This window comes from Euprymna scolopes, chromosome 3, assembly GCF_053919585.1.
Source record: "Euprymna scolopes isolate OS-2025 chromosome 3, ASM5391958v1, whole genome shotgun sequence".
Lineage (NCBI taxonomy): Eukaryota > Metazoa > Mollusca > Cephalopoda > Sepiida > Sepiolidae > Euprymna > Euprymna scolopes.
This window is the reverse complement of record NC_136484.1, coordinates 158,470,627-158,497,156: the sequence shown is the minus strand read 5'-3', so window position 1 is coordinate 158,497,156 and position 26,530 is coordinate 158,470,627.

The following is a 26,530-nucleotide window of genomic DNA, read 5'->3' as shown; positions in this document are numbered from 1 at the left end:
AGTGCTCGTCTAAGCTCCAATCTATGGTCTCTCCTTGCTAAACATTCAGAAAAAAACTCATCTAGCTGAAACCACTATCAGTAATTTCTCCCTCTTTATCTGTGCCTAAACCTAAATGTAGATTCCATGAACAAAGCTTCTTTCTTAGAACTGAACGCCTGTAGAACTCTCTTTCATTTGTCTGCTTTCCAACTGACTACAATATGGTCGTCTTCAAGTCCAACGTTAAAAAGTTCTTGATGAGCCATCCCCTTAAGTAATCTAATTTACCAAATTTCCACTACTAACGATTACTATGTTATTGTCCCATTGACTACTGTAGACTCATTAACCCTTATCCTCGAGTGGCCTCCAGACCTTGATAAGTGGCGAGTCCTTTGATAAAAAAACATGAAAAGTGTGGCAATTATTGTCCATTAGCCTTGCAGGTTAGACATATACACTTGTCAAACTATGAATCGCTGATATGGCCTTCAAACCTCTGCTATTGTAGGTACCACCAATATCCTTAGGAAACCCTTGATCTTTGATGCTCATGGTTTGGAGTCAGGATTGAGGGAGAGATCTCTGAGAATGAATTCCATCTTTTTTCAGGGAGACATTATTAAACGAAATCAGGATTATCATAATTATTATCAGGATTATTATTATTATTATTATTATTATTATTATTATTATTATTATTATTATTTTATTTTTTATTTTTTATAGTCTCAACCTTTCGTCTTTTTTTTTAGTTAGATTTGTTTTGAACATCAGATCAATTTCTTTGACTTTAGACAGTCAAGTTGTACCTGAACATTTTCGCTGTTCCTACCATGAGGAAATTAATTGTCTCGTTAATAAACCATTTATGGTGGGTTTCTCTTATGGTCCCAAGCGTTTCAATTACAATGGGACTCACCTTGACACTTACATATTTTAACTTGATATTTATTTTTCCATAGTCTAACCTGATATTTATTTATTTATTGTTTCATGTTCTTTCTTTTGTACTCTAGTATTAAAAGGGCAGGTTTTTTTTTTATTGAGCAAGTTTTCTTTTTTTTGTTTGGAAAAATTATATCAGATTTGGAATGTTCAAGGATTTTATCAATTTGGATGCGCATGTCCCAAAGAAGTTTGATATTGTTGTTTTCCTGTTTTATGCTTATACCACTTCTCATTGTTTTCCCATTCATAGAGTTTGCATGTGTTTCACTGCTGAACATGAGCGACTTTGTCGTGCCTGTATTGTTTATATTGTTATTGTGCTAGTATAAGCATTCTGATATAATACACACTAATGTTTCTTTCTTTTTATTATGCAATCTGCACATCGGTGATTTTGCAGTTTTTCAATGTAGTGTTTGATGGACTTAGTATGAGTGGCTTGTTTCTGAGCTGCCATAAAAATTATCTCAATAGATTTTTTAAGTCCACTCCTGACCAACCGATTCTAACTATCATTATCTCTAAATTTAGTATTCTTAAAGAATACATTGTGTAGTTTCTTTCCAAATAATTTTTCCCCTATCTCTTGCAACCTTTGATTCCTGTTCACCCCAGATCTTAATATACTTTCTCTTTTCACTTCATGAAGAAGAATTTCATTATTTTCAGAAATATATTTAGTTAGACATCCTTCCTTTATATTTAGCACATCTTCAACATGAAATAAACTCTGACCACATTCCTTGCCAGGTAGATCCAATCCATCTACATCTCTTTTCCTATCAAAGGTTGCATAAATTGTAAGCATTTCATATGTTCTTGTGTCCAAACATTACAATTCTACATTGCAGTCAAGTATACTCACAATATAATGGCATCGATGGCATATGCTGTATATCGACTGTGAAGGTACAATTTAAGAATAACCTTTAATCTTCTGTTGTACTTGGTTGTGACCAGAGTTTTCATTTCCATATTCTTTATCTTATCGGTTTCCCAAGCATTTGCAGCTTCTTCCACTGTCAACATTCTATATCAAATATTTTCTTAGAAGTTCAAGGCCATACGAGTGAACGAGTTTACCTCTTTTATTACAAGAATGGCACATTTGTTGATGCTAAATTCCATCCAAATGATCTGATCGTATTCATTGGGGTATCATGTTAGTTTTCATTGTTTCTAAAAACTTTAAGTTTATCCATAAATAGTAAGTGGTTAACTGTAGAAAGTCCTTTACCGAGTTCATATTCTGCTTTCAGATTTCGTAAGAGAAGTGACATCGGGATTAAACTGATGACAAAAAGCAAAGGCGAAACACTATCGATCTGAAAAATTCCTTTGATTTTATTAATTTTGCCCAACGCAATGTTTCCCAATTCTTCATGCTATTCTTTAAAACTGTTTGAATGTTAAGGTTATTCAAAAAATTTCCAAGCAATTTTGTATTCATGAATGGGGAATCGTGTCAAATGTTTATTATGGTCTACTCAGCCCATAGCAAGTTTAGTAAATCTTTGCAGTTCCTTAGAAATATTTTCTTGATCAGAAGCTGATCCTTGGTGACACGTAATCTTTTTTGACACTCTTTCTCTTCCTCAGGCAGCAAACTGTTTTGGTCTAAATGACCATAGATACTTTCAGACAATATGTTATTGAAAAGTTTCTACATAAGTAAGAGCCAAGTGATTGGTTTAAAGTTTGTCACTTCACCTCTTTTTGTCTTATGTTCCATGATCAAGACTGTAGTGCTCGTTGCAACCACTTAGAGAAGCTTTGTGTCATTAAATCGTCATTTATTATTATTATTATTATTATTATTATTATTATTATTATTATTATTATTATTATTATCTGTATATTAATACGATAGCGCGTGTTCTTTTGTGTGTCATGCTTTCTGGCCAATTTCATTGGTTGAGATTTAATTCTGGAATACACATTAATTCCGGAATACATATTTACGAACACTCCAGCTGGCCTTTCGATTAGTGTGTTCTCACCGCTATATTTATTTTTAATTCTATAATATTTAGGATTTTATCTTTCTGGTAAATGCAAAAGTTGTTAAGAAATAATTGATTTTAAGTTATTCTGTAGTAAAAAACGATAACACAAATCTCTCGGCCGCCGGACGCTCTAAGTTTTCTAATTTAAAATATTTGGGACAAAAATTGAGCAGTTATTTGTTTTTTTCTTTGTTTATTTATATTTTTTTTACATTTTTTTTATTTGTAAGAGAGAGAGAGAGAGAGAGAGAGAGAGAGAGAGAGAGAGAGAGAGAGAGAAAGAGAGACGCTGATCTTTTTGTTAATTAAAATATTATTGTTACATGCTTTTATGTAAATAAAAGCCAAGATGCCTATCTGTTATGAAACCTTGAACTTCATGAAAAGCCAAAGCCTTGACTTTGCTAACCAAAAAGCGACACATTATCAGCGAAACGAAACTTGTTTTGCACATAAAATATTTTCATAAAAACATTAAATCTAAAAAATATATATTAAATGACAGTTCCTTTGTCTAAATAAATTATTTTTATTACAACATTGTTTTAACTAAAATAATTTCATGAAAAACTGTTTTTGGTATATAAAATATTTTAATCTATATATTAATACGATAGCATGTGTGTCATTTTGTGTGTCACATTGAATTTTTTTCTTCTTCCGAGTGTCTGTCGTTTAATTGTTATGCCTTTCCATTTCTTGTAATAAGCAGGCTATGCCAGGCGTCCCTGCTAGCTTAGATAAATACTTTTGCAGTTTTAACAAATAAGCTACAATAATATCAGAGCGTCTCCATTTACGCTGAACATCCAAAAAATGCCAACATCAATATATTACATATGAAATAGTCCACTGTGGAATTCCCACAGGTCCCCGTTAGTTATTATTATTATTATTATTATTATTATTATTATTATTATTATTATTATTATTATTATTATTATTATTATTTAATCAATAGGAGTAGTCACATCACATAAGTCATCATCAAAAATTTCTCTTTGAGAGCAACTTGTTTTGTTCTCTGGAGTCTGAGTGACAACAAGTCTTCCAATACTCTCTACTTCTTTCAATAACCTGTGTAGATGAACTTGCGTTATCGCAACAAACGCTTACCATTGATTTCTCGTTAGCAGTGATTATTAGTCTTCACTGGAATTTTGATGTAAAACACCTCCTCAAGGTCCTAGCCCTCTTTGCACACATCCAGCGGAGGTCTAGCTTGTTCTCCCCCCCGGTCTTTCTATCCATCCTGAGCTTCACTTATTTGGTGCGACAATAGTTTATAGTGACATGGGAAAATGTTGGAGAGGGTTTGCTTACACTTCTGCAGGGTCAGTTTTCATAATTCCACGTGGTGTTTCTTTGTGTTTTACTTCTGTGACAGTTTTTATATGTCTAGCTAGAATCTTCTATTCTTTTTTCAAAGGTTTTCGGTATTGTTCCTAGTGCTCCTACTATTAGTGGTGTTATCACGATTTTCTTCATCTTCCATAGCCCTTTGAGTTTCTGGCCAGTTCTGTGTATTTCTTCCTCTTCTCTGTCTCTTTTATCTTCACTCTGTGGTCTGCTGAAACGGCAAAATCTAAAATTTGGCAGGACTTTTTCTTCTTGTATACTATTATGATATCCGGTCTTCTTGCTTGAATAGATTAATCTGTATATCTATGTCTCATAGGATTTTGTGTCTTTTATTTTGAAGTACTGTTGCCGATTTGTGCTTGTACGATTTGTCTGGATATTCAAGATGTAGTTGTTTGCATAATTCCTAGTGTACTACCTTCTCCACTTGGTCGTGTCTATTTTTATATTCTTTTTTGGCTAGCTTTCTGCATTCACATTTCTCTGTGCCTTCTCGATTCGAAGTTACTTTTTTAAATTGATATGAACACTAGGATACTTCTAGGAACACAGGTAAAATTATAGAGGAATAAAAACAAATCAAGCTGTTACGTTGTGGGTGTATTTATACGACTTTGTATATACTGTACCACATTAACGTACGTGTGTATATTGTTGAATTGTATGTGTGTTTATACGTGTTTTCGTTTGTGACGTATTTGCGTCGCAGAGGAGTTCTATATATGTGTATATAGTTAAATCGTGGTGTGTTGAATGTGTATACATGGCACTACTGAATGTCTGTGTTCTTATCATAAACGGACCATATGTACGTATGTTAAGTAACAGACTGTTGTCCTCGTCTAAATGTCTATTTTAGCTGCTCATGATTCATCTAAGTGTTGGTACGTGCATGTCAGAACATATAACACGTGACGACATACCTGTTTCTGCTATTGTTTCTTCTGGGAGAGTTGGAATCTGTTAGAAGGAACACTCAAGACAGAACCCAAGGATGTGATATTTTATGTATTTTATTCAATGCCGGGTTCATCATAGCAGAAGGAGTGACCGACGATCTTTGGCTTGGGAGGGGGGTCTTTTATCTCCATTCTGATACCTCTTCTACTATCAGACTGCCTGGCATTACACGGTCGTAAAATACGCTTAGGAAGAAGGAGTATCAGAATGAAGACAGAAGAAATCCCCCCTAAGTCACAGATTGTCGGTCACTCCTCCTATGACGAATACCTTGTAGTGAATAAAATACATAAAATCTGCCAGTATATATATTGACATATTATAGTATATATATATATATATATATATATATATATATATATATATATATATATATATACTAGCAGGTCGCCTGGCATTGCCCGGTCATAAAATACGGTTAAAAGAGATATTTTGATCAATGCAGATTTCATATATAGTATTATATTATATTGGACTCAATATATAGTAATGATTTAAAAAGTTAAAAAAAAATGACTCGTATGCCACCACCGAAAATTGAAACCAAAACATTTAGCTTACGATTTACTTTTTTCTTTGACGTTAATGCCTGAGCTATGAAGACATATTTGCTTTAAGGCTAAAAGTTAAAACATGAACCAATAGCTATAACGTTACGCATGCATAGTAATAATGATGTCGTTCGACCTTCACCCAGCAAATTCCGTTTCTTTAAGTTTCATACTTTAGGTAGATACACGAGTAGTTACCCATTTTCGGAAAATTTTTCTTTTAGAGAAAATCTTTCCAAAAATGAGTAGACACCTGTGTATCCCTATTAATGTGGCAACCTGAAAGAAAAATAAATATACATTTATGTTTTACATTATTGAGCTCTCTAAATAACTTTACTCTCATTCATATATAATCACTGCCTCAATAATTAAATCACATATAAACATATTAGCTTTCTATATATATATATATATATATATATATATATATATATATATATATATATATATACGCACGCTCTTCAAACGCCTTTCCCCGTTTCTATTTATATAAGTATATGCAAATATATTTTAAAAGAATTAAACAACATAAAACAATCAGTCATTGATAATAGCTTAACTAACAAACTAGTTGACAAGCATTTAAAACTCTACTTTCCAAATATACACAAAAATAAAGAGAAATAAACAATTAAGAATAACACTATTCACTTTTTCTACTGAAATCAAATGTATTGCAATGAACACTAATACGAACGCCCTATAACCCACATGATAAACTCATCTCATATTTTATACTACAACGACTAAAATAACATTTCAATGACATTAGCACCATTAATGGCCATATAATAATGTTATATTGTTGGTTTCCCGGAAAACGCCGGCTACCTAATTATGGATGATTGTGAATGCTTTCGAATAGAAACATGTTTGGATAATAAAAAGAATGTTATCGAAACGAATTAAGTATTTAGAGAAATAAAATATTTCTTGTTAAAAAATTAGGTTAAAACGGCACTTACTACAAAAAGAAATGGTAAATAAAAAGCGTAAACAAATTCCTCGCCTGCTTCCACGTTTCAAGGTGGACTGCTTAAGGTTTCGTGAAGTGGAAGAAAGTCCTGTTTTCTGAAGAGAAAAATTAAAATCTAGATGGTTCTGGTAGCTTCCAATAATATTATCATAACCAAAACAGGCCTGCTGAAACGTTTTCCCCACGTCATAGTGGTAAAGTGCCCCTTACAGAGGGACGATGGAGCTTCATGTAGTGCAGGCTCGTCAAAAAGCGGCTGGTTATGTTAGCATGCTACAAAAAGCCTTGTTGATGATGAAGGGCCATCGTTTGTGTGGGGATGTATGGTTATTCCAACAGAATAATTTTTTTTAAAATTACATTTTCACCCCAAACAAGGCATAGTGCCACTTTGATGTAGCGAGCTACTATCAGGGACATAAGTTGCAAGGCTACTATATAGGGAGTTGAGCAGTAAGATGTCTGGTCACATTACACTTGAACTTCTGCATGTCAGTACAGTTGGGGAAGTAGGAAACTAAATGTTAAGGGGTCAAAATTTGGGTCAAAGTTAAAAAAAAATTTGACCCCTGCAGTCTCTACAAAATTACTCAGACAAAGTTTGGTCTAAACATTTGAAATCTTACATAAAGTGTATTCACACGTAGGGCAAGTTATGAATAGTACATATGGCCCGAACACAGCTGGGCTGAACTGCTAGTTAATATATATAAATAAAATGGAAGATGGGTAGCAAGACAGAGACAAAGGTTCAAACGCCATAGATAAAACAGGAGTCGAACAATATGAGGATATGCCAAATGGCGCGAGAAAATTATGGTTTTCAGCCAGTCTCGTTGTTGGAAACCATGAGAACGGGACACGCCAATGATATAGGTAACATTATTGATGCGAATATTATTGATGTCTCTATTCATCTGCGTCATTCATGTATAAATTAGAAAGAAAAGTTAAGGAAATAATTATTTATTTAGTCTTTCTCTTTTATGTATTTATTTATTGCACACTGTTATCCTCATCTTCATAGTTATTGTTTCACCACGTTTGGATCAACTCATTCGCTGGCCTTCTTCAGGTGGTTAACCGCATCGGGATAGGAATGCTTAGTCTTGTAACTGTGCCCAGTAATTACTGCCTTCCATAGTTGTTGTCTCACCACGTTTTGTCCAACTCATCCCTTGGCCTGCTTCGGCGCAGTGGATAAAGGCATTGAATCTCTACGGTTTCAGGCGAGCATTGTCTGAAGATAGCTGTTTCAATCCTATCCAAAGCAGGCCAGAGGATGTTGACCAACAGGTAGTGAGACAACAACAAATATGGAAGTAATTACTGGGAATAAGTTACAAGACTCAACGTTCCTATCCCGAGTTGATTAACCACCTGAAGAAGGCCAGAGAACTAGTTGGCCGAAATGTGATGAAACAGCAACAAACATGAATATGAGGATAACAGTCCGCAAAAAACAAAAACAAACCAAATTATGAAGTCTCATCTCAAAAGGATTCTAAAAAAATAAAAATAATATGTAATAGTCTTTTTCTTGTACTTAAGTCCATTCTTTTCAATAAAACTTGGAAGAAACACAACGAACGTCTACTTGTGTATTTTATGAATAAAAAGTTTTATTTATCTAAATTAATCAGAGGAGCCAATCGACAAACACTAGACGAAACGGTGATCATGAAACATGATGTGTTGATTTGTTTCCAATAATACGTAATACAGCGGTGTCTTTTTTATACGTGTAGCTAGTTGATGTATAATAACAACACAATTTGGTTTGGCTGTTCTTTTGGGGTTTTATTTTCTATTAGTTTATATAGCTACGTTGATGTAACATTAAACAACGTGGAGGTTCCCAAAGTTCAAGCTCCATAGTGTATACATTTATTTGGATGCCAGCAAATATACTGGTATTGTCCTATAACGAATATACCGTTGTCTAATAGAAGTTATGTTGTGTTGCCGACAGGTAGTTCTTATCGTGGTGTTTGGAGTCTACGCGTTCGCAACTCTGTGTAGCTGTATAATACAACGATGAATCTGAGTAAAAAAATCAGTGGTATTCATCCTCATCGGGTTTAACCGGTTTCATTCGAAGGAGGATATTTCTAGGAAATGTCACATGTATATCCCGATTATGAGAGATGACAACACTTCTTAAAAGGGGTGTCAACGTCTTCCTACATACAACGCTTAGTATCCTGAAATAGTCACCCATCTGGTACAGACCAGGCTTAGCGTTGCTTATCTTCAGTGATCCAACGAAAATCATTGTGTCGATTTGATAATGCCATATAATCGTCACGTACACTTATTAACAATAGATAAACACAGATTGAACTTGAGTTTCGTCAGCCACAACCGAGTAAAATCTTAAATAATTTCTAATTAGATTTTTAGTATTATCAGTTGTAATGATTATACCTTAAACATTTAGAAACACCCGAAGAAGGTTGGAGGTTTCATCGGTCGATAGATTTGTAAGACTAAAATCCAAGATTAGAACAGTAGTTTAAATAATACAAATCATCAATCCTCATCTAAAAATATCTGAAACATGTAAAGTAATATATATATATATATATATATATATATATATATATATATATATATATATATATATATATATATATATATATAAGTCATCCTAACCATTAGTACAGTAAGTTTTTATTTTCAACTATCCATACTCGGCCACACGTTGCTGTGGTTCAGTTTGTTTAAATGGATCCCCACCCAAAAAAGACAAAATTTAACTTTTTTATAAGAAGGAATCAGTGTGGCAAAGTGTATTTTTTTTTCATTATAATGATTAGATCACTCTGACTGACGTTAAAATATTTAAAAATGAATGTTGAAATTTTAATAGTATTTCTTTGCGTTTAACGGTGGCCAAAGGAATTAAGTCCTTGGTAATGGAGTAAGAGGTGACTTCTGTTGCGGGGTTCGAATCTATCGACCGGTGTTAATTGTGACCCTCTGCACTGATGAACCCCGAAAGGATGAAACACTAGTGTCTGTAGGTATTTAATAATTATTATAGCAAATAATTATGTCAGCCCGTTTGAGAAAATCGTTTCTTATCGTTGAGCACTTTCAGTTGAAATAAAGTCGGTCAATTTAGTTCGTCTGCGCAGCTCATGATATAATGATTAGATTACTGTGGCATACGTTAAAAGACATTTAAAAATAAATGTTTAAATTTCAACAGTATTTCTCGCGGTTAACGGTGGCCGAATGGATTAAGTCCTTGCTAATGGAGTCAGAGATGGTTTCTGTTGCCAAGTTCGAATCTATCGACCGGTGTTAATGGTGACACTCTGCACTGATGATTCCCAAAAGGATGAAACACTAGTGTCTGTAGGCATTTAATAATTATTATAGTATATATATATATATATATATATATATATATATATATATATATATATATATATATATATATATATATATTCAGGCCAAGAATTACCCTCGAGTTTTCGAGGGTAATTCTTTGCCTGAAGACGTAATCTCTCCAGCAGAGGTGATTACAGAAACATGTATGCACATATGTAGCCATCAATGTTTGTATAAATAAATTTAACATTCGTGCTCTGTTTACTCATTGAGCACCTTTTGGTATACACATGTTGTTTCATTGGATATACTTCTAGGTAACTAAGCTTTACTGCCATAATATATATATATATATATATATATATATATATATATATATATATATATATATATATATATATTCTGTAGTTTACATCCCGTTTCTCTGTGAGTCTCGTTCGGTGCTTGGTGACGCCCGGTGAACAACGAAAGCTGTCGGATTATACCGAGCGTAAGGAAGTCATTGACCAAAACGGCCATAAAAACAACCTACCCCAATCAATTCATAACTTTTACTAATTTTTTCGACGAAATCTTCCGAATGTAAATATGTCACAAAGTTTAACAAAGTTTTTTTTAAAAGGGGTGAGGGTCAACAATAACACCTTAACTTTAGTCTTAATTCACGTTAGCTTTTATTTATTTTTTGGAGTTGAATCATATTGTGTCGAATAAATTCACCTCATAAATTCACGTTCTTATTAAAGTGAAAGCCAAAAAAAAAAAAAAAAAGTCGTAACTTTAGACAATTTTCGACACAAATTTTGCATAATTCTGTTTTTTCCTTCTCCACTTGCACGTGGCACTCTTTCGAAAATAGATAAATAGATAAACAATAAAAAATAAGAATGTTACTTGTTATCGTGTCAAAAGAAGGAAAAAATCCTGCTCACGTGATTACGTATCTTTTTAAAAACATTTACATAACCTTTTTATTTTTATTTATATATCTGTTTAAGCTTTATTTGTTAGTGTACTAGAAGGAATTCAGTTGATCACAACCCTTTCTGCGCATTCTTTACATTACAATAGTACAACTCTGAATTCGACGGCACAATACTACACCGTTCAATACTGTAAAACTAAAACGAAGCTGTTCTGCTTGAAAAGGGCAGCATTTTTTCTTATTCATATTTATATCGATTCTTTGCTTAAAAAAACTAAAGTAATTACGTGTTTACTTTTTTAATATCCCATTTTGCTGTTTCGGATTTTTGTTTTTCGAGTAAGAGTGTTTAGCAGAAAAGCTAACAAACGAGTACACGAAAATATAAATATGCAAGAAATAAATGTTACCTTAAATGAATTTTCATATAAAGTACACATGCCATAATAGAATATTCCTCAAGCACAAAATAACGAAAAACATTAAAATATGTTTATAAATATTCCTTACGTTGATGGAACTCTCTTAAATTGTTAACACATAATGCTCAGGTGCCCCTCCTTCAAATTGAAAACGGGGATCGCCATTTCAAAGTCGCTGCCATTTTGATTTTTTAAAAACCGGTTCGTCAATTAAACTTTTAAAAATTTTTTACAAACTACTTAAAAATATAAACCAATAAACTTTTCTGCCATAAAAGTAGCTTTTATTTACTATGGTAACATTTATTTCTTGTATATTTATATTATTATATATATAACAGTTTCTCTTTGTAAGGAAAGATTATTTTGTTGGTCACTCTTGGATACGAATGGAAACAAAGTTGATATAAAAATATATTATCGCGAAAATTATCTTTACTTGCAGGGGGTCGCATACTCTATATATTAAGTTTCATATCTGTAGACCAAAAACTGGAAAAAGGGTTTGTCAGGCAAATTTTAAACAATATATATGTACGCATACATAAATACATATAGAAAGAGGTTTGTGTTTACTCTAACCCTTTTACGCACATATTACGCTAGTATAAGTCATGTAGACTATCTGCATGAATATAATTACACGTAATAGTTAACTAAAGATGATCGTCCCATATGAAAACCGGAAACCTAATAGGGAATTAATCAAAATGAATGTTTAAAAGAATATGCAAATTAACTGGATCTTTTGCAGATGAATGCAATTCCACGACCCATGTATACCAAAGCTGTATTTTCTTTTTAAATAAATAGAAAAAGCGGTTTTTAATATGAATATCAATACATAAAAACCCCAACTTATATATATATATATATATATATATATATATATATATATGATTACCTAATTTAATCATATATATATATATATATATATATATATATATATATATATGATTACTTAATTTAATCACATAAATTAATATACGAAAGTATAAATTTATGTGTAAACTTTAAGTATTTATTTTAACAGTGCTCAATAGGTAGGTAGAGCTAGGTAGTAATATTCTATGTAGCTTAATTTCCATATTATATTTTTATAACTTACTATATATATATATATATATATATATATATATATATATATATATATATATATATATATAATCAAAGCCGAAACCAAAACTTATGAAAAATTCATGGTAAAATTATTTATTACAAGAAATGGAAGGTCATAACAATTAAATGACAGTCACTCGGAAGGAAAAAGATGTAAGCGCGACACAGAATAACACACACGCTATCGTATTAATATATATATATATATATATATATATATATATATATATATATATATATATATATATATATATATAACATAACTTATCATTCTTCATTTAAAACACTCCAAAATACATAGAGTATTTGATTATAGATAAATAGACACGACGCCATTTTGTGTTTTGTCAATTTTTGCTACCCGTACGTCTGTCTTTGTTTTTACTTGGGAATCGCCACTTATCAAGGTCCGAAGGCAATTCGAGGATAAGGGTTGATGAATGTAAGGTGGTAGTGTGGTAATCGTTAATGGTATAGATTGGGTAGAACTTGTTTACATTGGATGTGAAAATTACTATGTTGTATTCAACCGGGAAGCAGACCAGTAGAACAATGTTACACATGCGGGCAGTTTTGGGAAAGAAACTTTGTCCACTGAATCTACGTTTAGAGTCTGGTTTACTTTTAATACGTTTTTACTGGACTAAATGCTACAAAAAAATGCAAACACTGACTCTTACCATGAAGAAAGGATTATAGTTTATGCTTGAAAAATATTTGATATTTTATTACATAAAGCTGACTTAAAAAATATGTTGTTTTTTTTTAATTTCAAATCACCGCCATCGTCTTGTCAAAGTGTATCTACAAGCGGATAAACAAAATCTGGTCAAAGTTTATTTCATAAAAGACAGCCGTCGCCAGATTGACCAGCTGTCTAAGAACTAATAAAAATCAACTTATGACTTGCTGATCGCTATTGGCTAACGTTTTACCACAATGTCTCTTGAATGTGTGCGTGTGTGTGAGAGAAGAGAAGAAACAGAGAGAGAGAGAGAGAGGGAGAGGGAGAGAGAGAGGGTTAGCTAAAATACACATGTACAGAGAGAGAGAGAGAGAGAGAGAGAGAGAGAGAGAGAGAGAGAGAGAGAGAGAGAGAGAGGGGCAGCATTATGTAGCATTACATTTGCTTTATAACCGCATGGTTATAAATAAAGAAATCGAAGAAAGTTAGAGTAAGAGAAAGAGGGGATTATATATATATATATATATATATATATATATATATATATATATATATATATATATATATATATATACTCGGGTTTTTTATATTCAAAAGTAATGGACTAATGAACTCAACGAGGTTGTTAGATAGTGCTCAATAAAAAGAGCTGATAATACTTGTTTATTGTTATATAAACATGCTCACATCCCGCTGCTACAAATAGTCACTTGTTTCAATCAAACAACAGATATCATCAGGCAGCGACTTGACTATTCAAAAGTTCAATGAATAATGGATTTTTATTTTAGGTAGGAACTCTTTAAAAGTTGGAGTTAAGAAACTTAAAACACAGAACTTTAATTATAAGATGTAAAGAGGGAGGGGCAATTTAAATAAAGTTAAAAGATTATAATGGAGAGAGAGTGATTAAAAAAAGAAAGAAAAAAGAAAAGAAGCATGTTGACTTTAAGAAGGTTATATTTACTGATAAGAAGCGTTTCAAGTTTGATGGGCCCGATGGATGGTGTACTTGGTCGAAAAGAGGTGAGCCTGTTGTACTGAACAAACGACAGATGGGGGGAAAAGGAGTTATGGTTTGGGGTATGATCTTTGCTAATGGAAATATATGGTTGGGGTGGCTGAAAGGACGACAGAACAGTTGCTAGACGAGAAAGCCCTACCAAGGATAAGAAGAGAGACAGGGAATGATTTCGTTCTACAGCAAAACAATTGCAGCATCCATGTGTCAAAACTCATGAAAGAATGGATGGCTAAAGTGAATATGACTACTTTGGAATGGCCTGCAAAAAGCCCAGATCTAAATTTAATAGAAAATGTTTGGGAAATGCTTGCGCAACTTATCTATGATGGACCTGAAATAACGAAAGAGGCTCAACTATGGAAACGAATAATAGATGCCACAAACAACTAATAGAGATGTACATTTGTTTGATCATTATGAAAAGAGATTGATAAAAGTTATAGAGAAGAAAGGTGATATTACAGACTATTAACAGTTTTTCAACAATGTCCGAAAACTAATGTTGCGTGTGTTTTGTAAAAAATGATGAAAAATCAAATATTTTTTCTTGCCTAATCGATTTTCTTCCATTTTTATTACAGGTATTGTCTTCATATGTTTATTCTATTCTATTGAAGGAATTTCGCCACTCTATGGTACTCGGAAAGTCGAATACTAAAGTGTCCGAAAAATATTGTCGGACCTTATAGCACCAGTGTGTATGCATATGTGTGTGTGTGAGTGCGTGTGTGTGTGTGTGTGTGTGTGTGAGTGTGTGTGTGCGCGCGCGCGTGTGTGTGTGTGTGTGTGAGTGCATGTGTGTGTGTGTGGAGAAATATAAAGAGAGAAAAAGAATGATAGATAGGCAGAGAAATATCAAGCTAAAATATAGATAGACGAAGAATTATTGCTACTTTTTGAGGTATTATATATATATATATTTACACAGTGATCACCACTTATCAAGGCCCGGAAGCCGCTCAGGGATAAGGGTTATTGCAAGTACATTACGTTAGTGTGGAGATTTGATGAAATGTTTACTTAAGGGGGCGGTTCATTAGGAATTTGTTAACGTTGGACTTGAACACATCCATGTTGTAGTCCGGTGGGAAGCAGGCAGACGGAACAGAGTTCCACAGGCGTATTATATATATTATATTGGTATTATATATTATATAGGTATTATATATATATAGGTATTATATATATATATATATATATATATATATATATATATATATATAGGTATTATATATATAGGTATTATATATTGCATCTCTTCCGTGATTTGTTATAAAGTTGTATTTAATCCACTATCTTAACCAAAATACTTTCAGTTCAAATATTTGTTTCCTTCTTAATTTTACCGTTTTTTTCTATCTTCCTTCATTTCTTTTTTCTTTCAATATCTGCCTATCTTATCTTTTTCCCATTATACCTTCTGCTAGTCTTTCCTGTCTTTAACATTGTCCTTCTGTCTTCTATTTATCGCCTTCTTCTCTATATTTTATTCTGTTTATCTTTCTTTCTATTTTCCTTAGTCCGCCATATCTTGCTTTCCTGACCATGTTCTCGTCTTTTACTTAACTCGCATTTTATTTGTTTCTGTCCTTTTCTTTTTTCTTGATCATATCCTTCTTTTTTATTTGTTCTTTAACTCTTTTCCCGGTTTTAATTTGCGATTGCGATGTATATTGTCCAATTTTTTTTCATAGTGCATGTAGCTGGGTTATCTATAATATCCTTACAAAATCACTAGTCATATTACAGTCTAAGAAAAGAAAGTCCAAAATAGAAAAAAATTAGTTCATAAATCACTATAAATTTGTACTAGTTCTATCTATTCTAGGCATTTCGACTTAATAGAATTTCAAGCTATATATATACTATAAAGATTCTTATTTTATTAGCCCATTCCAGTATATTACAAATTAATATAATCCAAATCATTTATCCCTCTTGCTAAATCAATTATAATGATCTCATACTAGCCCTATTTGTTTCTACATAGACAAATCTACTTAATTGCAAGGAATACTTTGTAACTTATACTTTTCCTTCTATAATTCATCAATATCTCCACACATTCATATCCCAACATCTGTCTAATAAGTCGTACCGTGACAAGTATTCCATTGATGCTGTATCAGTTTATTAAAGTCCACCTATCTTTTTTGCTGATTCGCATCTTTAAAGTAAAAGTTTCATAATTTTGAAGCGAAAGGACGACCTTATCTCCACTTGTTAAACCTAAGATGCCATCTTGAGAATCTTCTCAGCTTATCTTAGATGTTTTTATTTTATTTTCGAGTGAGTCTCTGATTGTCATCTTTAAAGTAAATTTTCGTTTTTTTTTTGCATACTGCTCTTCTAATCTTTCTTGTTCATATGTATTTACTTTTATTTTATTTTGGAATAGCGTACTTCTTATTTTAGATTAATATTTGGATCGTCTCTGAAAAACAACCGCTAAAACTAAGAACACTATTTTGGTCGCAGGCTGAGAAACATGCTTAAGGTAGAAAGGAAATAATGCAGGCATTCGCTGAAATAAAAAAAAATTATAATTATGGACCGATTTTCTCTCTGGTATGTATATTCTGATGCCGAAAATATAACTTCATTGAGCTTGATATATTAAGCAATTTGAACGATATTATTTAGTATATATATATATATATATATATATATATATATATATATATATATATATATATATATATATATGGTCTTGCAAGTGTTTTAACCTAAAAAAACTATAAAATCATTAAAACAAAAAGTCTGTCCTTCGTTAGAAAATTCATTTGTCAATAAGTCATTCAATTTCTTGCAATCACTGAACCAACTTGCCTTATCAAAATCACAATAGTTTTCAGGGGCCATCAGTTGTTTAAAATGAAATACCATTTCAGGAATTTAAAAACAAAACAGTATATTAAACCATGGCTCCCAAGCAGTGTTGATCAGACACCACCTTCCTTAAACAAAAGAACAAAATATATTCCGGATATGACATCTACGTTTTTGCTTTAGATTAATTATACTAACCTATTCATGTTATAAAAAAAATTCTTCTTTACTTGTGGCATTCGTTCTGGTCTCCAAAAGAAAGTATATTTTTTATTTACAAATCTGCTGTCTGTGACATCCTTGAGAAATCCATTTCACACAGCCGTTTTTAGCTTTTTTTTTCAAATTACTTATCTTTTTGTGCTTGCTGGGGATGGAAATTCCTACAGGATTACATGTTTACCTGTTATTTCAGAAACCCCGACTGAGGGATTTTTTAAAGATTCTTGTTGTCCCTTTAAGCGCAATCGTTTGGATCTCTTTTGCACATTGTTCACCGACTATATTTGCCAGGTAGTTTTTGATATATTTTTCCATCAGCTTGGTTGCCGCTATGATTACTGGAATGATTTATATCTTTGTAATATTCCAGTTTTTTTTTCATGGCGTACATAAACCCTCGTATTTAATTAGCTTCTTCCTCCTAATTCTCTTTAAACCAGCACCTTTATTGTCTATCTATCTTATTTTCCAAATCTAAGCTCGTTGCCAGTCTTGGGTATCGCATAGGACTGCATCCAGTAATAGGGCATCAGTTGTGATTTTCGGGCCTTCATATGAGGTAACTCCCTCTTAGTAAAAAAAAATATATGGGCCAAAGAGATACTATGGTCTACAATCTATTTACTTACAAATTATTCACCTCAGTATTGTTTTCAGTCGTCTCGTACTTCTACTTGCGATTGGAATCAAACAGTGACGACCCAGTAGAAGTGTATTAAGGATAGCACAACTTTTGCTTTCCAAGTAAATTCGCAGCTACTCTTACAGGGCGTATCCATTGTCTCTTCTGAACACAGACTATGAATACGCCTACAAAAGAAATAAACATACATACGATAAAATTGTCGACTTAGAAAAGACAACATGATTTCATTTTCGTTTGATGAAAACCGGTTTTATTTTTGGTGCAGACCATCTACTAGTTGGCCAGTTGGGTACAAATTACAAGGGTGATAGAAGCCATTTATCATGTCTAAAAGTGACACAATGTTCAACGCGCGAGATCGGAGATGCGCCGCTGTACAACTCATGCTCTCTACCGATCCAAATTATGACAACAGATCCATTGCTAGCACCCCCAAAATGCAAACCCGGACAGTTCAACGCTTGAGGGCACATCTCAACGAAGTTTTCGGCTATGGCTATGGTCTTTGGTGTGGTTTAAAGTGAGAGCCACATCATGCCACCTCACATCTCTGAAGTCGGCTTGAAAGTCAACACCAATGTGTACCTGAATGTGCTGAGGAGTGTGGTAATCCCCTGGTGCAATCAGGTGGCCACTGGCAGAGCCTGGGTGTAGCACCAGGACTCGGCACCGGCCACAGGTCCAAAGAGACCTAAGCATGGCTTCAGAAGGAATGCCACGGCTTTGTACCTTTCTCACACTGCCCCCCCACCACCTCATCCGACCTGACACTGCTGGACAATTTCGCTTAGTCAAACGTCGAGAACATCACCAACATGATCCCTCACAACACCAAAACTAGCCTGATCGCCGAGCTCCTGCCAGTGCTTGTGGAAAAGGCATGCTCCCAGTTCCGGACCCGTATCGAGGCGGTGATTGAGGATGAAAGCAGCTACATTGAATACATGTCAGCTCTAATACATAATCAAGTTACCCGAATTGTTTTTTTTTTCAATAAAAGTTTTCAAATAAAGCTATAATGTTGTTTTCTGTAGGGCGACAAATTTATCGTTCCACACTGTAGCTGAAACCGGCATAAAATGACACAACGATGGTTGGCATGTCGTAAACATCAACAACTAACCAATTATAAGTCTGTCTATCCTTCTACCCAATATATCCGTTGTACATGGACATTATATGTCGATTAGCCCCGTATTCAAGATTATTGAAGATTAATTACGTACACACACCGACACGTGCGCAGAGCCTGTGCAGATACACAGAGAGATATTAGACGAATGTGTCTGTTCCTGTTCACCCATCCTATCACCTCATATATCTCACCCAGCTGTTACAAAGGAAACTGGGGCTCCTTTTTTGTCTCCCAACGGCCGGCATGTTGACTGACACAAGGACGCTTTAATGCTAATAAAGTGAGTTACAGGCGAAAACTGGTTCTGTGGCGTTGACATTCAAACGATGATGCGATATTTTACAAACGCAAAGCGTGAAACACGGGGCACATCTCTCTTTCTCCACATACATACACACAACCGCACCCCCTTCGCTCAGCAAAATAAATAAAAAAAAAAAGAAAATCTGAATTCTTTCTTCGGTTTTACGAGACGTAATTTCCTGGTGTTAATTACGATATTTGTATAAGAAATCAAATTTGTTAACATTAGACTTGAAGAATATCACGAAGCGGCTTCCCAACTAGCTATAATCATGTTGTAGCTAGTTGGGAAGCCGCTTCGTGATATTTTGTCTCGTAGATTTGATGTTCTATGGATTTTTTTGTGTCAATTAGCAGTGTCATAGCTGTGGTACTATTTACTTGCCTCCCCATGAGGGCAAAGTTAGACACAAGGTCTTAATGTGGGTGAAATCCACCCCTAACCAAAGGGGCACTCTGAATTGAAACGAAAATAAAATTGCCTACGTCTCCAAGGATTTTTCCTTTACTGAGAGGACAGAATAGTCTAAGTGTACCATTAGAACACATACTACACATTACAATATTAGAAATATAAAAATAATAATATTTACAACAAATTAGGCACAAGATCATTCAAAAGTGTGGGGAAAATAGGTATCGTTGATCATCCTTAGTCATAAACTAGACTTTTCAGTCCGTTAAAAGACTAAAAAAGTTATAGATCTTTGACTAAAAGGACTGCTTTATGCCAAATTGGTGGTTGAATATGACTAAATATAGGCTCAGTTGTTTTTAACTCGTGGTATTTTGTTCCGCATATTTCACGCAAATCATTTGGTCTCTCACACGTACAAGCCCAATTAGAGTATTCAGTATCTTGTTGTGTAAAAAGTGTAATGTCTGTTTGTGTAACATGTAACGATACAGTAGAGAAGCTAGCAACATGCGTCTTATGTGATAAAGGCCTTAGGGACAAGAAGAGATCAGCAGCCATTATAATTATTTTAACCTATAGCTATTCTTTACTTGCCTTAGAAAGATTCAAGGGATCAAGTGGAACGACCTAATTACCAATCAAGTCAGAGTCCGCACTAATGAACACGTAGTATTGTCAATAATGTACAAACGGCGTCTATACTTTAAGATTGGCCATTAAAATAATTGCCAACCAAGTGCTCTAATGGACTCCTGACGAAAAGTAAAAAAAGGCCAAAAACGAACTGGTAGCAGTGTAACGCAATCGCTGATTTAATCATTTAAATGACGAAGTCAGGACAGGTACGCATATTGACGACTGACGCTGAATTAATACTGCGTAAGAATTTAAACCATGACGTGAGCGTAAACATCTTTTGTTCATAGAAGTTTCGTTTGGTTTTGGCTAAAGACTATTGCACTCAAGTTTTTTTTTTTTTATCTATTACATGATCACGTTCAATTAACGTATCTGGTATCTTTTCGTGTAACACGTGTTTATTTAATAATATCTCGATTCCATTGAGGATCTTTTTTCTACCAACGCATCGTTAGATTTGAAGTGAAATTGGAAATAACAGTAAAATTATAAATTCGACAGAATCCTTCTATTACGTTGGAAAATGATTTAAAACAGCATATTCTTCGCGTGTTGCATAACAACAGTCAATAAAAATATGAATACCCAACAAAATATGTAAAACTGCAAGATAAAACTTTGTTCAGCAGGAAGATCTTATTTAAAGCTCACTGTTCAAAGAGGTTTTCAATTTCATATTTACATTAGAAATTATGCTTTCGAAACACTATCTGTTATTAGAAGATGTTTAACGTAAAGGATTCATACGGAAATGCACACACATATGGACATGATACGCACACACATGTACGCACACACATGTACGCACACACATGTATTATTTCACAGAACACTATGCACTAGTTTGGTCGCCTATCGATACTTTCAGTTTCACAAAAACACCGGAAACTCAGCCCACAGGGGTAAAGATACAACGTACATATTTTCTTCAGCTAACGAGATAATACCATCGTCTGTAAAACGGTACACGCTGAGTTTCTGATCATTCTGTGAAACCGAAGGTATCGATGGATGATTGAATTAGTGTATAAATTTATGTGAATAATGTATATATTCTCTTACACATGTAATTAAGCGCTCTGGCTATTTTTTCCTATCCTAAAAATGTTACATTACATTCACACACACATATACTTATACACACACATATACACACACACACACACACACACACACATATATATATATATATATATGCACACACATATATACATACACACATATGTATATACACACATATGTACATACACATACACACACATATATATACACACATACACACACACATATACATACGCACACACACTAATATATATATATATATATATATATATATATATATATATATATATATATATATATAACTACTTAATTTACTCACATAAAATGAATATACGAAAGTATAGATTTATGCGTAAACTTTAAGTATTTACTTCAAAAGTGCTCAATACGTAGGTAGAGCTAGTTAGTAATTTATAAAATATATATGGCGATACACTGAATATTCAGCGCTTCATATTATATATATATATATATATATATATATATATATATATATATATATATATATATATATAAAGACGAAGGACGTTTCAAAAGTAATGCCTTCTGTTTTATATTTCGCCCGAATAGATCATGGTGATTGCAAATTGCATTGCTATGATAGTTGAACTTTTGCATTCGCCACCTGAAAGTTTCATCTCTCTTTTGCAGATATTGATGATGTTAGACTCTAAGAAAGCAACCTCTGTCATGAAAGTGCACCAGAAGCAGATATGAGTCATTGAATACGTTAAAGCAGAAATAATTGAATCGATCAACATTAATAGGAGCCTGTTGAACGAAGCTGATGCAGTTAATCAACGCACAGTTCGGAAATGGGTTCGTCGATTTCAGAGTGGCGACAAAAATGCAAGTGCCAAAGCGCGCTCCGGACTTCTACGACTGAGGTATCAAAAGAGACTGGCAAATTTGCATTCAAAATGGTGGTGACTGTAATAAATTCTGGAGTACAAAACGTTTTTTAAATTGTACGACTACCATCTTCGTAGCACTTCAACATTTTAGTTTATATATATATATATATATATATATATATATATATATGTATATATATACATATATATACATATATATACATATATATATACGTATATATATACATATATATACATACATATATACATATATATACATATATATACGTATATATATGCATATATACATATATATACATATATATACATATATATATATATGCATATATACATACATATATATATACATATATACATATATATACATATATACATACATATATATATGCTACTGAAATACAAGTAGTATATATATATATATATATATATATATATATATAGCTTTAAGTAAAAGAGGAAAGAGAAAGATCAATTCCACAAAATAACTGATAATATAACCTAGATTTGAACACAGTTGAACTACTCCGGCATTGGGCATTGTCCATCACTAGAGCCTCCGCTGAAAAAATGCAGTTTTTCGTCAGCCAAATTAGAAGGAATAAAATTCACCAGACTAAAACATCCCCGAAAGACCAACCCCCCAAAAATATTTGGAGAAATATGGAAATTTAAAGGACTGCTATAAACTATACTTTAGATCTCTCAGAGATTATTGCTACTACATAAGCAGTTATGGCGATTCGATGGACCTGTCCCTCGTGTTCATAAACGAGAAAGTATGTATTCAACTTTCTATGTCTGGCCTGTCTATATAAACATAAATTTGATGGCCTTCTAATCGAACTTCAAGAGTTTTAAGGTGGACGCTTGAAATTTACCGTTCCCAGTGAAGCAATCCTTCATTTAAACCCACACGCCTTTGTTCATTGAGCTATTACGCTTTCCCGGCTTATTATACATTTATTTATATTGAATTTTTTTTTTAATACGGATATTCTTAATACGGATATATGTATGTGTATGCGTATATATGCGTGTATATATATACATATATATATACATATATATATATACATATATATATATTCTCTATTTAATTTTATTTTATACGAGTCCCCCTCACCCCTCAACCCCATTTCCTCCTATTTTAACCCCCCCCACCTGTCTGTATATTTTTCTTTTACGCACCTCAATAATTTAATATTAACAGTACTTGCATTATTATTATTGGTGACGGTTGTGGTGATGTTTGGAGGTGGTGGTAGAAGCATTATCATTATTAGTACTGCCCTGTTTTTTACTCTATTACTACTGTTATTATTATTATTGTTTTTATCATCATTATTATAATTATAATTTTCATTATAATTGATATCATTATTATCATTCCCGTCATTGCTACCATTATTGCTACTACTATCTCCATCTTCACTGTCATTAACAGTAATTTTGAATTTAATTTTATCACAACTACTGTTAACACTATATTTAATGTTTAAATTTAATGTTTACTTTTAATTTTGCCTTTATTTTAATTTTATTTATTTTATTTTATTTTTCTTAATATTAATTTTTTTTCATATTTAATTTTACATCTAATTTATGTCCAAATTTATTATTACTACTGTTATTATAATTGTCATTACTATTATCTTCCGTAACATTATAATTATCCTACTATTATTTGGTATATGTTTACCGCTCTCATCAGTAGCTATGGTTCCCTTACACCCCCATTTTAACATCAATATGTATACTTAACCTTTTACATCAAGTTATACGCACTCATAGTCATTGCCACCCTAATCTCCAACCGCCACTTATGATCATACTCCATATATCATAACAGTAGAAACTTATAAATATATTGCCGCATATTACCTTTCAGTTTTACAACTTTACATAGCCCTACACCCCACCAAATTAATGAAAAATTACCCGCTCCATAGAAAATAGACACCCCATAAACCGTTATAATAAATTACCACACAGCAGCAATACACCCCCTATTCAACCATAATACATATACCCCTTAATCTCCATACTATGCTAAAGACAATTTATATTCTTATATATCATACTATATATAATAAGCTTCTCCTTATTTATTTAGAATTCATTAAAGCTTCCCCCAACACTCTATAATTCCTCTTAATGTTTTTCATCCCTAATGAACCTTACGCTAGACGCCGCATCTTCCCCATGCTACCTAGCACCTTCTCTACTCTTCTGATGAGAAGCGTTAGGCTTCGAAATGCCCTGGCAAAAAGAGTTCCTTCTATCCCCCAAATTTTGCCTGTATTCCATTATTCAATAAATGATCCATTCTATATCTACCTATATATAGTTTGGTGTCTTCATTTCATTCTTTTGTTGTCCATATATATATATATATATATATATATATATATATATATATATATATATATGTATATATATATATATATATATATATATATATATATATATATATATATATATATATATATAAATGTGAGTGACAAAGCGCGCTCCGGACTTCTACGACTGAGGTATAAAAAGAGACTGGAAAATTTGCATTCAAAATGGTGGTGACTGTAATAAATTCTGGAGTACAAAAGGTTTTTTTAAATTGTACGACTACCATCTTCGTAGTACTTCAACATTTTAGTTTTTTAGTTAAAAATAGCAGGCCTTACTTTTGGAACCACCCTTGTATTGAGTGTATTTATTCATACAGCTATGGAAATATGTTTCTGTTGCAATTCTTTTAGAGAAGCAATATCTTCAAAAAATATTTTTCATATGAAACCAAATTATATATATATATATATATATATATATATATATATATATATATATATATATATATATATACTACTTGTATTTCAGTAGCATGTTTTCATTTAGACAAACCTTCTTGTATTGCATGGAATAGTTTTGCTTAATATTTTGATTTTCTCGATCTTTCGGATGATACATCGAACCGTATGCAGGCTCTATAGGTGCTTTTTTGTTTCATGTTTTGAGTGTATTTTCGACCGGCTTTCTCAATTATCTTCAGGTGAAGTATTGATATTAATATGAGTTCGAACTGTGCCACAATTTAAAGATTTGTAAAGTACATATAATTGGCGCAATGTCGTATTTAGGACGTGATCATGTGTTAGACTCGTGGCTGGTTAAAATTTACATTATTTAAAAGTTACAATATTTAAGAAAGCTAAACGTAGATTTTCTGTCGGCACAATTAGTATAACTTGTAATTAATAACACAAAAATTTTGTTCAACTTAAAAAATTTGGATTGTCACCAAACAATAAAGAATTATAGTATATACTAATAAACAATAAATAAATAAAAGTATATACTAATAAACAATAATGGTATATACTAATAAAATTAAACAATAATACTATGCACTAATAAAACCATAAACGATAATTATTAATTAAACCAGAAATAAATAATACAATATACTAATAAACAATAAACAATAATATGTACTAATAAACAATAATACTATATATTAATAAACAATAAAAAATGAGAGTATATACTAATAAACAATAATACTATATACTAATAGACAATAAACAATACTAGTGTATATTAATAAACGATAAATAAATAATACTATATACTTATAAACAATAAACAATAATAGTGTATACTAACAAACAATAAACAATAATAGTATATACTAACAAACAATAAACAATAATAATATATACTAATAAACAATAAATAATAATAGTATGTACTATTAAACAATAAACAATAATGGTATATACAAATAAACAATAGACAATAATAGTATATACTAATAAACAAACAATAATAGAACATACTAATAAAATAATCAATAGTAGTATATACGAATAAAAAATAATAGTATATACTAATAAACAACAAACAATAAGAGTATATACTAATAAACAATAAACAATAATATTATATACTAATAAACAATAAACCATGATAGTATATACTAATAAACAATAAACAATAATAGTATGTAATAATAAACAATAAACAATAATAGTATATGCATATAAACAATAAACAATAATAGTATATACATATAAACAATGAACAATAAACAATAATATCATGT